The following is a 15248-nucleotide window of genomic DNA, read 5'->3' as shown; positions in this document are numbered from 1 at the left end:
TCTACAGTGTGGTTCCCGTGGCGTATTGGTGGTCTAGGAGCTCTATGATTGATAGGAGGTCGAAGGTTTGATTCCCCTTGCCCATCCATTTCGGATCAATGGTTTTGGAACCTTCTTTAGCCCTTTGAAGGTGTCATGCGGCACTCCTTGATTGGGTGACGTGCCTTCATGTCAACCTTCCTGTCACATCATCCTGCCAACATCACTTCCCAACTGTACCATGTGGCCTTACTTGCGCCTGCCACTAGTTAGCAATCAGTCTGCCACGTGTCAACATCTCAGCTTACTACCTCTAATCTCCCACCCTTTCCACGTTAGCGCCATCTTGGGTGCCACATCAATGCTAGCTCGAATGACACATCAGCATGCCATGTGGTGCCTCCTGTTATTGCCATGTGGAAACCCTATCCAACTTTTTCCTATTTCTCGCAAACCTCTAAACACGATAAATTTTGCATACGAAGTCCAATTTTGCACGTTCAAGTTGTATTGGAAATGTCTCGTTGAACTCTTCAACATTGCACTATTTTCATTAGGTTTATAACACTTTGAATTTGAGGAGTTTTTTGGATCCTCCTAGATCATTACTCCCCATTGAGGAGCTTTTTTACCTGCAAAAGGTTTTTACTCAAGGACCCAGTGATGGTACTACCTCCCCACTTGCCTGATATCTTTCCACTGTGTTTTGTGCACCTAGATCATCACAACAAATTACATAACAACTATGACAACTTAAACCATATTGTTAATCACTCCCATTTCCCCACATATATCTACATGCACTACTCCAACCATTGTCCACGCACAACACATTAACAGAAATAACGAATAAAAATATGGTAATGGAAATGAACTAACAACATTTTTAGCCCTCTTAATAGTTTCACATGACAAATTCTCATGTTGTATCATTGATGTTTCCTAAAACACATTATAATTAGATTCACATGCAACTATTTCATTCACATGCTTCAAATCACATATTGTATATGCCCTTGTAGACATGAGTGAAAAGGTTGTTCTCACTTTCACGAGCCTCTTCAACTTCCTTATTGTTACCAGAGAGAGATCATCTTTCATGTGATGAGCTTGGACGTTGTGCTTGATCCCGTCCTTGAAAAGATGATACATGTTCTCCATTTTGAAGTAGATTTCTTTCATGTTAAACAAGTAAGGACTTCCAAGCACAATTCCACGAATATCCAACGGAACCACATCTAGTTCAACCTCATCAACAAATTTGGATGTGATCATAAACCTAAGCCTGCATTTTTTAGTTACATGTAGCTTAGCATTATTAAACACCCATCCAAGGGAATAAGGTTTGAGATTTAGTGTTGTTTCCAATTTTAGCTTCTTAACAACTGCTTCAGATATCATATTGGCTTTAAAACCAATATCAAACAATGATCCATAAAGAAATCCACATGATCTAAGCATAGGTCGGTCGGCTAAGGCAAAACCCTAGCTGCCACAAGGGTTTTCAGAACTTCGCCCATGATTATGTAAAATTTAAAAATAACACTAAGCATTTATGGACCACATTTTTAATATTAAAATGTTTTATTATTAATAATATATTTCTAAATACATATGAATATTACTTAATCTTGCATATTCAATATTTTATTTATCGCACATTGAATTTTTTATTATTATTAAAAATATTTGAGTATTACATATTAATTTTATATCTAGAATTGAATGAATTACACATCTATCTTATGAAAAGTAACTAAATTTTGTTACTCTGAATTACTTATTTTATTTGAATAGTTAAATGTTGGTATTTCTCCATTGATCATATTACCGCAATGATCCACAAAGAAATCCAAGTGATCTAAGCATTGATCGGTCGGCTAAGGAAAAACCCTAGCCACCACAAGGGTTTTCAGAGCTTCACCCATGATTATTTAAAATTTAAAAATAGCATTAAGCGTTTATGGACCACATTTTTAATATTAAAATGTTTTATTATTCAAAATGCATATCAATATTACTTAATCTTGCATATTCAATATTTTATTTATGACACATTGAATTTTTTATTATTGCTAAAAATAGATAAAATATTACATCTTGATTTTATGTCCAGAATTGAATGAATTACACACCTCCCTTATGAAAATAACTTAATTTTTTTACTTTCAATTACTTATTTTATTTTATTTGAAGAGTTAAATATTTTATAATGGTTAACATTATATATGTATTGAGACAAATTAGTTAACACGGACATTGAAATAGCTTATTTAACTTATGTATTGAAAAAAATTTAAAAGTATAAGAACAATACATCTTCCCCACACCCAAAAGTGAAATATAATATTTTTTACTTTTAATTACTTTATATCTTTAAAGTTGGTATAAAATTATGTTACTTCATATGAATATCAAGGCTAAGAGTAAAATTGAAATATTTTTACCACAACTCTTTGATTGTGGGTTTTCAAATACATTTAATGAAAAATAACCAACCATATGTATTCATTTTTTTTTATTATAGAGAACATTGTTTTTGTAATTTAGAGAATAATTGTTTTTTATTTTAAAAGGAACACATGTCAACTCTAGGTTGAGCACAAACGAAATTACACATCACGCTCATACAGGGTTGTTGAATGTCTCGGCATAATTACTCATGATTTCCCAACTATAAGAAAACATTGGTCATTTTCAATATTCAAATTGAATTTCTCTTGTCAAATTAACACATTTTGTTACATGATTAGATGTTTTATATTTAAAGACAAAATTGTTCATAACATTGTAATGTGCAATAGGATTTGATATTTGTGAATGAGCATAATCAATAATCGATGTTGAAATTTTATGTTTAATTTTAATCAATGCTAAAATTTTATATTTAATTTCAATAATTTTATTTATATTGAACATTTTTTATACATGGTTTCGAAGAAGAAATCAATAACATTATAAGAGTTTTGTATACTCACATTATATGAAAAATATATGGAAATGTCTTTCATTTATAACAATGGGAGAGGCCTAGAGTTAGCTAAAAGTAGCTATGACAACTAGGTGGATAAAACTATGACGTGAACTTACAACTGATTATAGTAGGCTTATTGGGAAAAGGAGCATTGGAAATAGCAACATTGAAACTCCCCCTCAAGCAAAACATAGGAAGTAAACATAAAAAATATTGGGTCCTCGCAATAAGGTCGAATTAGTTACCTAAGTACAAACTCTCATAAGTAGAGAAAAGGAGAAAAACCTTTAGGGAAAAAAATCCTCTCTAAATGAGAGCAAGATGGTAGTGCTGAGATAAGTATGGATTTGAAATTGTAGATCCCACAATGATCCACTGAATGGCAAGAAAAGAAGGCCGCTCCAATCAGGAAGTACCAAAAATATGAAGATGAGAGCCAAAAACCTCAATGAAATTGGTTGAACTCTGAAATAGAATATGTTGCAAGGGCACAAAAAAAAGACACAATGATTAACTCCTCGTAAATGCTTCAGAGAAAATAGGTGACGATAGAGAACCAAGAAAAAGGATTCAAACAGAAGAAACACCATCAACTAGCAAACGAACAATGAGGCTTGTAAGTATGACAAACTCAACTCAAGAAAGGTACAACAACACTCAAGAAGATGTTTGAACACTTTCACCATCACACTAATCAAACACAAGAAATTAGATGTTATCAAGGTAGTAAAAACAAGATAACAAGGTCTAGTCGATTTAATGACTACATAACAAAGAAACAACAACAATTTTTGAAACCATAAAATCTCCCCCGAACCACAACTAAGGGAGAACTAACAATAACCAACATATAATAGGAATGTTGTATGATTGTATGGCCATTAGTACACAACGATATGAAGTTCACAAACAATTATTCAAATGATGCCATAACCATCCATCAATCCAACCACAATCAATCCTAATGGTTGGAACTATTCTGCAATTTGTTCTTTCACATTGTTTCTACAACAATCTAAATGCATAAGTATTGGGTTTTTTATTCCTAGGTAAACTACTATGAGATGAAGGCTTAGATTTTTGTTTTGTAAGCTCAAATATATGTGCATCAACATGAGGGAAACCCTGTACATCGAAAACTCTGTCATCTACAACAACATTTTAGCCATCTCATCAATTTTTGCAACATAATTAGTAGGGGGGTTCTCTTTCCACAATGCAATCTAAACTCCACTTGCAACAAAAGACACCTTTTGAGCTTAAATAGGGTTAGATGTCGACAGTAAAGCGATAGTAACAACAAGTCCAATACTTGCTTTAGAGATGTATGCACTTCAAGGGAGTTTGGGATAATGATACATTTTCCATTCTTTCTAAGTCCTCCTTTGATATATCTCATTTTGCTCAATATTTGGGAGCCAAAACCGATAGTATGTTTTTCAAAACTAGGTGACACAAAAGCATGTGATGTTGAAAATAGCAACAAGAAATGCTAAAAGTAGCATTCAGGATATTCCAATTTTGATTTGTCCTTGAATTAAAATTGAGAATTAAAATTCGAATTTAGTCTCACCAGCGGCTTGAAAAATAATTAATTAATTCATCTTGAGTTAATTAGTTGGAGAAATTCAAGCTAGAAGTCTTTGTGAAGTCATGCAACAGTTATCCCTTAAATTAAGGAGATAAGGATGAGTTTTATTTGAGTTGTAATTAGTTAGCTCAGTTAACTGAGTTATGTCCAGTTAAATTAGTTCCAACATGTTTGAGGAACTAATTGTGAGTTCAGTCAGTTAATGCATGCATGCATCAAACTAGTGTACTCCAGATAACTGAAGATTCTCTCATAAATAACTCTTGCATGTCTATTCAAAGAAAGACCCAGTTGAGATTAAAGACAGGGACATTTTACTATCAGTTGGAGGAATTTTCCTATAAAGGAAACTCATCCATGCAGAAGGAGAAGGTTCCTTGAGGATTGTGCAGTTTTACAGGGTGTGAGATCAATGTGAGTGATCAATGTTACACTTGGTAACAGTAGGATCACCAGGAGAAACAACACAAGGAAATAGGAGGCTTGGAGGGCAGAGGATAAGGCTTTTGAGAAGCTTTGTTTGCCTGTGAGCATCCAGGAGGATTGTACTCAGAGCTGGTTAACTGTGAGAGCTAAAGGTTTGTGTAATCTTAATGTATTTCACCCTTGTATGATAATACAGATAGCGGGGTTTTTAGCTGAGGCTTTCCCTAGAGTATTCTTCTGTTTTTCATGTGTATTGATTCTTCTTATGGTTATATGTGTTCAGCTCTAATTCAACTTGATCTTTAAGCTTCCGCAAGTTTGATAGTAGAAGTAGATTATAGTATTTTTCTTTGGTATATTGCATTATCAATTTACAGTCAGATTTTCTACATAGATCTCATAGGTAGATTTGTAGAGAATTTGCAAGAAATTCTACATGGTATTAGAGCAAAGGTGATCGAAGCTATGAACAGTATACTGAGAAGAGAATTCGAAGTTTGAAGTTCGGGATTGCAGGTACAAATAGAATTCATCTCATACTTCAGGTTGGTCGATGGCGTTCTACGGCTTGAGACTCGAGTATGCCTTGGATGGCAGCCCAAATTACATAGCATGGAAAGATTGCATGGAAGCTATATTAGAAGAAAATGGTTTGAATGATTTCATTGATCAAGAAATCCCAAAGCCATGTTCAACTAATGCACAAGAGTTGGCTGAATGGAAGAAGTGTGTGGCGAGGGCAAGATGGATCATCCTAGAGGGAGTTTGAGACCATATTGTCTCGAGTCTCCATGGGAAGGATACTCCATATTCAATGTGGAAGACATTGAAGGACCTCTACAAGAACAGTAGCAACCAGAGTAAATTGGCGCTCAAGGACAAGCTTCGAAGAATCAAGATGGAGAACGGTGATAGTATTTCCACATATCTGAACAAGCTCACCACCTGTAGAGATGAACTTGGAAGTGTGGGAATAACTACTGCCGATCATGATATGGTGATCCTTGCCCTCCTCGGTCTTCCTAAGAGTTGGCATAGCTACCAGGACTCTGTGAATGGAAGGGAGAAACTGCTGGATTGGGAATGATTGTGGTCGGATCTCATGTAGGAGGAGATCAGGAGGAGCACACGAGATGGTTCTTCATCCAAGGAGGATGAAGAAAATCTGGCCTTAGCGAGTAAGGCAAGGAAAGGGAAGGAGAAGGATTCTCATCCCAAATCGAATTCTTCTCATGGAGGGAAGAAGGGTGACAAATCTAAAGTGAGATGCTTTAATTGTCACGAGATGGATCATTATGCGATTAATTGCCCATCGAACAAGTCCAAGAAGGGATCCTTGGATGGATCTAAAGGTGAGGCACTGGCTTCTCAGTTCGAAATGGACTTCACCCTCATCGCATACATGGTGTCTTCGATGATGGGTTATGGTTGGTTTCTTGACAGTGGAGCCTCATTCCACATAACCGGAGATAAAAATTTTATTCAGTACCTTGGAGGAGAAAGACCTCAAGATACTCATAGAGATGGGTGACGATGAAAAGTATAATGTTTCAGGAGTGGGCACAATTGCTTTTCAGAGGGAGCATGGAGCTTATATCACCTTGACAGATGTGAAGTATGTGCCTGGACTGAAGAAGAACTTGGTATCGATTGTGATGTTAGAGGACAAAGGCTACGATGTTGTATGTAAGGGAAAGGTTTTCCTTGGACACATCACCACAGGACAGGTGAAATATATCGGTTCACAGGTATAGAACCTGAATGCTCTTGAGCTTCAAGATGCATGCAAAGCCTTGAGGAGCAAGGCCAGTGTTATAGACTTGGTGGTTGAGAGGGAGAGTAAATTACCTCTCAACATGTAGCCCCAGAAGAAGTCTTAGACAATTGTGGAGGAGCCACAATTGGAGATGTTGAGAGGAGACTGAGTGGAGGCATCCACTTAAATAGAGACCTCCAGTAGGGGGAATTTCGGGCCAAGTGGGCAGAGGGAGCACTTGCAGCCATACCTCCAGGTGTGAGGTGGGGTGACATGAAGTGATAGTCCCAAGAAGGTTGAAATTGGGCAGGGTTCATTGAGAGGTTTTATCTCATGGACCGTAACTTGCTACAGGAGCCCAAAGTATATAGTAGCGGGAGGAATCAATGGGATTGATGCAGTCGGAGATCAAAGTGATAGAGGTTAGAGCAGTCAAATACTGAAGAGCGCAGAGAAGGATTAACAACAGTGCAGAAAGTCTAAGTCAGCAGAAGCGCGGAGTTTTCAGTCAACAAAGGCAATAGTAGTCAAAGACTTTGATGACAAAGGCATCATTCTGATTCAGGTTGGATGTTTTTTTTTCTGGAGTTGCTAGAGCAACAACACTAGAGAGAAGTGTTGCATGCAAAACATTCCAAAGGTTCAAGATCGGGATCGAGTTGAATTCCTTTCTTGTTGAGAGGGAGTGTTGAAAATAACAACAAGAAATGCTAAAAATAGCATTCAGGATATTCCAATTTGATTTGTCCTTGAATTAAAATTGAGAATTAAAATTCGAATTTAGTCTCACCAGCTGCTTGAAAAATAATTAATTAATTCATATTGAGTTAATTAGTTGGAGAAATTCAAGCTATAAGTCTTTGTGAAGTCATGCAATAGTTATCCCTTAAATTAAGGAGATTATCCCTTAATTAAGGAGATAAGGATGAGTTGTATTTGAGTTGTAATTAGTTAGCTCAGTTAACTGAGTTATGTCCAGTTAAATTAGTTCCAAACTGTTTGAGGAACTAATTGTGAGTTCAGTCAGTTAATGCATGCATGCATCAAACTAGTGTACTGCAGATAAATAAAGATTCTCTCATAAATAACTCATGCATATCTATTCAGAGAAAGACCTAATTGAGATTAAAGACGGGGACATTGTACTATCAGTTGGAGGTATTTTCCTATAAAGGAAACTCATCCATGCAGAAGGAGAAGGTTCCTTGAGGATTGTGCATTTTTACAGGATGTGAGATCAGTGTGAGTGATCAGTGTTACACTTGGTAACAGTAGGATCACCCAGGAGAAACAGTGCAAGGAAATAGGAGCCTTGGAGGGCAGAGAAGAAGGCTTGTGAGAAGCTTTGTTTGCTTGTGAGCATCCAGGGGGATTGTACTAAGAGCTGGTTAGCTGTGAGAGTTAAAGCTTTGTGTAATCTTGATGTATTTCCACCTTGTATGATAATACAGATAGTAGGGTTTTTAGCTGAGGCTTTCCCCAGAGTATTCTTCTATGTTTCATGTGTATTGATTTTTCTTCTCTGTTATATGTGTTCTGCTTGATCTTGCTCAAATTGATTTAGCTTCCACAAGTTTGATTGTAGAAGTAGATTAAGTATTTTGCTTTAGTTATATTGCATAATCAGGTTAATCTACATTGAGAGTTTCTACATGTGATGAGGTAAAATCATCAAAATCAATCTTGCTACAATCAAGATTGTGAAGGTGGAAAAAGGTGAGCCTGGTATCTCAATAATAACGGTCTTCCTCTTAGCATTCTGTAGTCGATTGAATTCTAGCTCAAGGTTTTGTTTACACTCTTGCAAACCATGAATAATCTCATTTTTATTAGCAAATTGCAGTAACAAGGCATCATGATATTCTTTTAAAGTCCAATATTGATCAAACAATTTATTGTTATTTTCTTGAATAGGGTTAGCGTCTTCGTGAAGAATTTCCATAAAGGATTTTAAATCAGCAACCTCTTTAGTCTGATGGGAACATTGTTCCTCCAATTTTCAAATTTTATTCTTTAAGAAATCAATTTCGAAGTCATACAAAGACTCAACCTCCTTCTTCAAATCATCAAGAAGGTCAATCTTGGTCTACAATTCATTTGTAATATTCTAGAAATATTTTTTCATGGTTGACTCCATATCATCAACCTTTGATTTTATGAGTCATTGTAGTTTGGAACCAATTCTCGAATGTTGTATTTTCTACTTGCAATACAACAATGACAAACTGCAACTTAAGAACCTCGTTACAAAGCTATTCACTTCCTTCTTCTTATGAAGTTTCTTCAATCTTTTACCCATGTTGATAACACCTAGTTGGCAAATGGACACAACGAGTGTCGACTAGGCCACCTTCAATATGAACATAACCCATGGAGATGACATTAACAACAAATTTGCATTTTTAATCACCACACAAATCAAACTAGCCTACTTTGGTTTTCATGACCACCCAACAAGAAAGCTATCATAACCGCCAACCACAAGGACACCAAGTACTTACAATGTTAACCAAATGTGTATATGGTCAGTGTTCATCGGGCATCATTTATAGAGGCTTTTAACTTTTGACAAAGAATAATCCTTGCCTAAAATACTATAAAAACATTCCCTAAGTATCTCTATAAAAAAATATTGACTATCGTCTAAAAATACTTTTTAATTTTTTTATAAACAAAGGGCTCTCTCTCTCTCTCTCTCTCTCTCTCTCTCTCTCTCTCTCTCTCTATATATATATATATATATATATAGAGAGAGAGAGAGAGAGAGAGAGGCTCTTTAAAGTGATTTGGTTTGTAAAAATATTCAAGTGTGAATGATTAATTTTAAACTGAGCATAAAGGACATTAATGAAGCTACAATTGAAAGCAATATAGAGAAGGGAAAGAAACAAGAATGACACTCATGTGATAACATAGTTCGTCCAATGTGGACTATGTCTCTGGGTCCTGCCTCCAAGGCAGTGGCCTCTTTTATTAAGATCCCAAAATTTTCAATTACATCAACATAAATCCTCCCAAAATCTGCAAGAAAAATGAACTCCTCTACTACCAAAAAGTGGTTTCAAAATACCACTCAAAATCCTCCTTGGTTGCTACCAAAATCGAGTTCCATAACTTTGTTTTACAAAAAGGTTGTATAAGCATAAACTATAATAAAGTTCTCAGCTCTATACATATTTCCAAACACACACACCTATGTTGGGATGACAAATATTTTAATATTTTAAAATTGAGTTACAACCAACTCAAGGTCAAATCCCCTACGAAATATTATGATTTGTGACCCAACAATAATATAAAATAAAGAAGAATATGATTATCGACATTTTAAAAGGTATAGTGACCAACACATTGGCTAGCAGATATAATTGTTTTTTAAGTTGGGGGCAAGGGTCTTGTGGTCAATCCCCATGGGATCCCACATTTAACAGCTAGTTGAAACATATCATTTTTTTTGTCAGACTTTAATAACAATTTTGTAATGTGACCTAATGAAATGCAAGCCCGTGGTGCATTGGTTGGAGTGCTTGTTATGTTAAGTGGGGAGGTCCTCGGGTCAAACCCGTGGCCCTCCACTTATAGTTTGTTGGTTGAAATCATGGAACAAAATAGTTAAATTTTGGTGCCAACTACAATGAGTTTCCTGTGGCGTATTGGTGGTGGAGAACTATGATTGACAGGAGGTCGAAGGTTTGATTCCCCTTGCCCATCCATTTTGAATTGATGGTTTTGGAACCTTATTTAGCCCTTTGAAGGTGCCATGTGTCACTCCTTGATCGAGTGATGTGCCTTCATGTAAACCCACTTGTCACATCATCCTGTCAACATCACCTGCCAATTGTGCCATGTGTCCTTACCTGCGCCTACCACATGTTAGCAACTAGTTTGCCACATGTCATAATCTTAGCTTGCTACCTCTCATATCCCACCCTTTCCACGTTAGCGTCATCTTGGATTCCACATCAATGCTAGCTCGGATGACACATAAACATGACGTATGGTGCCTCTTGGTGTTGCCATGTGGAAACCCTATCCAACTTTTTCCTATTTCTCGCAAACCTCTAAACACGATAAATTTTGCATACGAAGTCCAATTTTTCCCGTTCAAGTTGCATTGGAAATGTCTCATTGAACTCTTCAACATTGCACTATTTTCATTAGGTTTATAACACTTTGAATCTGAGGCATTTTTTGGATCCTCCTAGATCATTTCTCCCCATTGAGAAGCTTTTGGACCTCCAAATGGTTTTTACTCAGAGACCAAGTGATGGTACTACCTCCCCACTTTCATGATATCTTTCCACCATGTTTTGTGCACCTAGATCATCACAACAAATTACATAACAACTATGATAACTTAAACCATATTGTTAATCACTCCCATTTCCCCACATATATCTACATTCTTTACTCCAACCATTGTCCACGCATAACACATTAACAGAAATAATGAATAAAAAGATGCTAATTAAAATGAACTAACAACATTTTTAATCCTCTTAACAGATTCACATGAAAAATTCTCATGTTGTAGCGTTCATGTTTCCTAAAACACATTATAATTAGATTCACATTCTTCAAATCACATATTGTATCCGCCTTTGCAAACATGAGTGGAAAGGTTTTTCTCACTTTCACGAGCCTCTTCAACTTCCCTATCATTACCCGAGAGAGATCATTTTTCATGTGATGAACTTGGACGTTGTGCTTGATCCCGTTCTTGAAAAGGTGATACATGTTCTCCATTTTGCAGTAGATTTCTTTCCTGTTAAATAAGTAAGGACTTCCAAGCACAATTCCACAAATATCTAACGGAACCACATCTAGTTCAACCTCATCAACAAATTCAGATGTGATCATAAACCTAAGCCAACATTGTTGAATTACTTGTAGCTTAGCATTATTACATACCCATCCAAGAGAATAAGGTTTGAGACACAATGTTGTTTCCAATTTCAGCTTCTTAACCACTGCTTCAGATATCATATTGGATTAAGAACCAATATCAAACAATGATCCACAAAGAAACCCACGTGATCTAAGCATAGATTGGTCGGCTAAGGCAAAATCCTAGTCACCACAACAGTTTTAAGAGCTTCGCCCATGATTATTTAAAATTTAAAAATAACATTAAGCATTTATGGACCACATTTTTAATTTTAAAATGTTTTATTATTATTAATATATTTTTAAATACATATCAATATTACTTAATCTTGCATATTCAATATTTTATTTATCACACATTGAATTTTTTATTATTAAAATTATCTAAATATTACATATTATTTTATATCGAGAATTCAATGAATTACACATCTCTCTTATGAAAAGTAATTGAATTTTTTTTACTTTCAATTACTTATTTTATTTGAACACTTAAATGTTTGTATTTCACCATCGATTAGATTACCGCAATGATCCAGAAAGAAATCCACGTGATCTAAGCATAGATCAGTAGGCTAAGGCAAAATCCTAGCCGCCACAAGGGTTTTCATAGTTTCGCCCATATTTAAAATTTAAAAATAACATTAAGAGTTAATGGACCACATTTTTAATATTAAAATGTTTTATTATTATTATTATTATATTTTTAAATGCATATCAATATTACTTAATCTTGCATATTCAATGTTTTATTTACCACACATTGAATTTTTTATTATTATTAAAAATATTTAAATATTACATATTAATTTTATATCGAGAATTGAATGCATTACACATCTCTCTTATGAAAAGTAACTAATTTGTTTTACTTTCAATTACTTATTTTATTTAAATAGTAAAATATTTTATAATGGTTATATATATATATATATATATATATATATATATATATATATATATATATATATATAATGGTTAACATGAAATATTCATATAATGATATAATGATATACAAGGAGGGGTACTTCTAAACCTCGAAGAAATAAAGTTTGCTTGGGGCCTTGGGAAAGCCACGAACAATCAAGCTGAAACGCTCTCTCTCTGGCAAGGATTGAAGATCTGCATCACCAAGGGCATCAGGAATCTGATTATTGTTGGGGATCCAGTGGTGGTTTAGAAGAAAAATGAGAAATAAAGTTTGCTTGAGGCCTTCGGAAATCCACGAACAATCAAGCCGAAATGCTCTCTCTCTCACAAGGACTAAAGATCTACATCGCCAAGGGCTTCAAGAATCTGATTATTGTTGGGGATTCAATGGTGGTTATCCAAAAATGTATGAGCCTTTCCAGAAGTGAAGACCTTATTGATTCTGAGACCTCTCCTTTATACATTAGGATTGTGTATCTCCTTAGAAAAATTGAAAAATTCAAATTCTTCCATGTTAAAAGAGCTAACAATAAAGTGGCGGATGCACAAGCCAATATTGGAGTGGATTTAGAGCAAGGTTCCTTGCTTATAAACCAACATAGTGATATATGTCATATCCCATAAAAAATTCATTTGTCGTAATCCTTTTGGATTACAGTTGGAGCTCGGGATTTAATATGGAAGTGCAGGCATTTAAGAAGGAAAACATACCGAGGATACCATGGAGAGTCTCGGGAGAAGGAAACAGTAGCTGGAATTTAAAGCACAAGTGGGCGCGTGGTAGAAAGGTGGTTGTGACATACGACAAGTGGGTATTCATTTGGTTAATAAATAAAAGACCATGAGAGCGCAAGTTGTGTACCATTACGAATTGATTCAAGTGGAAACCAACAGTGATGGAGAGGGAGGAAAGCGACTTAGCAATGTTGCAGAATCAAAATGCATTTATGCGTGATAAGATGGGAAGGAATGTTGGAAAGAATTAGGCGCTTATTTATAGTTGTTGGTTAAAGCATATCAACCATCAGATTTCTCTGGTGCAGGGGAGAATAACAAGGAAAATGGCTTCTGCGAGTAATGGTAGTGGCAATGACACTGAGGAGTCTGGGCACAATGGGAGTTTTGGGGAAATTGTTGACAACTCGTGTAAGCAAGTCATTAAAGAAATAGTCAAGGAAATTAATGATAATATGGTTGTTGTGTTTGCTCAATTATTTGGCCTCGGAAGGACATGGAGGTGCTCCAAAAAACAATGGAACAACTGAATATTGGAGTGTTGAACCTGAGACATAAGGTGGAGAACATCGAATTGCAGGTGGAGACAGCCACCATGGGCGTTCTAAAGGAGGTCTTTGGAATTTGTGATGGCACTGCTCCCTTAGCTAAAGGAAATGCTAGCACTGTGAATCGTGAACTGGACCATGGTGCTCGTTCGAGCACGGAACCGTGGATGCATACTAAAGAGGCCCGAGAAGATTGCGAGCCTAGAAGACGTGGGTAGTAGATTCTTTTTATATACATAATCTTATGTTTTGTCGAATAGTAGAATTATGTGGAGTTTTTTGGAAGATATATAGTCTGATAGAAGTTAAGAGTATATATATGAATAAGATAGGTAGCAATAGGGTCTCTTTGCTTGTTTACTTGCACAATTCTGAGACTAAGCTCTCCATGACTGTAAGGGACCTAACCCATTTCTAGCTTTATTAATGAAAATTGCTACCCGCTACATTGAAATATATATATATATATATATATACACATATATATTATCACACATCGAATTTTTTTGAACTAAAAATATTTAAATATTAAATATTAATTTTATATCGAGAATTGAATGAATTACACATCTCTTTTATGGAAAGTAACTAATTTTTTTACTTTCAATTACTTATTCTATTTGAACAGTGATATATTTTATAATGGTTAACATTATATATCTATATATATATATAGATGATATTGAAACAAATTAGTTAACATGGACATTGAAATAACTTATTATACATGTTGTTGCGACAAGTATTATGCATTGGTTTTAGGTGGACCATGCATTTTTTTTTCCAAAGAAAAAATCGTAATCTTTCATTATGAGGGAAAAATTACATGTAGTAGATGCCTGTTGGCATATGCTGTATTTGAAGATCAATATAGATCTTTGTACAATAATTTGCTGTAACAAAAATATGGCCTTGCCATTTCCAGTATCGAAATTGTCTCTTTTTTCAGCAAAAATATAAATATATGCATATTGTTAGGTCTATGCAGTTACTCAAAATATATGACAGCAAGAAGGATACTAATATATTTAGGGTCTTTCCACCCTATAGTAATCCTGGTCTATATATGGTCTATCATGATATTGATAGACCTTTGTGCCCAGTTGTTCAACGATTATCCACATGCCTCGGGGAAGTAGCGAGCCGTCCTTGGAAAGCTTGTCAACATCTTCATTGTATTCCATGTGTATATGTTGACAAGAGACCATATTAAATCATGTTTTGAGATTGTATACATCATCTAGAATGTTTTGAAGAGGTATAGCATGACAATGATTTTTTGTATTGAACCAGTTGATGATTATTTGTGAGTCTCCAAAGATCTATAAGGAAGTGCAATTATGTGCAAGTGTAAAGTGAACCAAATGTCTGAGATTGATAAGCTCAACAAAGTTATTTGTTCCTTCCCCCAGTCCTAATTTG

The sequence above is a fragment of the Pinus tabuliformis genome, chromosome 3_2 (genome assembly GCF_031772625.1).
Source record: "Pinus tabuliformis cultivar Carrire ecotype Pingquan chromosome 3_2, CPIR1, whole genome shotgun sequence".
NCBI classification, from domain to species: Eukaryota; Viridiplantae; Streptophyta; class Pinopsida; order Pinales; family Pinaceae; genus Pinus; species Pinus tabuliformis.
Note: the sequence above shows the minus strand (reverse complement) of the source record.